Genomic DNA, 1514 nt, shown 5'->3' with positions numbered 1-1514 from the left:
TACACAACGGACGGTAGTCCACGTCTAGCCGAGAATCGTTTAAATGCGGCGATAAACCCGTTAGTGGTGTAGTCATTGACTAGTTCCAAATGGATAGCTCTAGTTGAAAGGCAAACGAATAAGGCAACGTACATCTTATGAGTTTTTTGCCCTCAAGTCGCGGAGTACGTCGCGAGAAACGGACCAGCGTAGTCCACTGAGTGGACTATGCATACCTCCCAGATGAAAGCCGCTACGTCCACCGCGGACGATGGTGGGGATGTGGTGGGGGTATGAGCTCAGGCGGCCGAGCGCCTCGGCTGTCTTCGGAGAGCAGAGTGCGACAGATTGTGAGACAGAACATGCTATGTTCTGTCTCACTCTCTCGCACGCTGTGCATTTCTAGACTTGTACCTGGTTCACACTCTCGCTTTAAGTAAGCTGTAAGCCAATCACAGGCATTGATTCTCCTCACTGTCACTGTGATTGGTTGATTTGTTATGGCTTAAGGTTCACAGCTTACTTAAAGCAAAATTGTGGACCAGGGGTATCCGAGCGTCTCAGGCAATTTCTTTTGCTACGCATAGCGATGTTATGATATTTGTCATATATAATAAACGTTAAATTTTATACGTAATATTTATTACAAACATTTACAGTACTAACCTAAAAAATTAATACGATACGAATGTCTCAATACAATTTTTATTCTGAAAACTAAGAACTATCGATCATAAATATGAAATAATACAATGTTTAAAACCTAAAATACATTAATATGCTATATATATTAAACATTGCATTATTTCATATTTGCAATCGACAGTTTTTATATTTTGCAGATAAAAAAATTGTATTCAGACATTTATATATTAATTTTTTAATTTTTCTAATATATGATTGCAAATCATATTACGTATAAAATTTGACATATATACATATATATATAATATATGAATATATGTCAAATAGTATATATACAAATGTATATTTATATTAAGATATTACAAAGAGAATGTAAATATATTTTGTATTTCAGCATGTCCAGAAACAAATATATATCATGTATATATACATATACAAGGTGCGTTCCATAAGTAATGCGACCAATTTTTTTCTGACGCGACGATACACCGCAGCTTTTTCTAACCTGGTGGGCTAGGTGGAGGGGGGTGTTAGCTTCAAAACGCGCCCGGTCTCGGTCGTCTCCGAGCTGCCGGAGAGTCAGGACGTGTATTTCCATAAACCGCGTTTTGAGGTCATGTAACACGGCGCAATGGATCGTTCTGTGGACCAACGTTACGCTATCAAATTTTGCGTTAAACTTGGGAAGTCCGCCACCGAAACGTTTCAATAAATTCAGCAGGCCTTTAGTAGTGATTGCTTGTCCAAATCACAAGTTCTCCGATGGCACAAGTCGTTCAAGGAGGACCGAGAGGAGGTCGCCGACGAACCCCGCAGTGGACGTCCATCAACCTCCCGAATCGACGAAAATGTGATTCGTGTGCGTGACTGTGTGAATTCTGACCGACGGT

This window comes from Vollenhovia emeryi, unplaced genomic scaffold (genome assembly GCF_000949405.1).
Source record: "Vollenhovia emeryi isolate VEMERY1.0 unplaced genomic scaffold, V.emery_V1.0 DF939435.1, whole genome shotgun sequence".
Lineage (NCBI taxonomy): Eukaryota > Metazoa > Arthropoda > Insecta > Hymenoptera > Formicidae > Vollenhovia > Vollenhovia emeryi.
The sequence above is the reverse complement of the archived record's forward strand: the minus strand, read 5'-3'. Positions refer to the sequence as shown.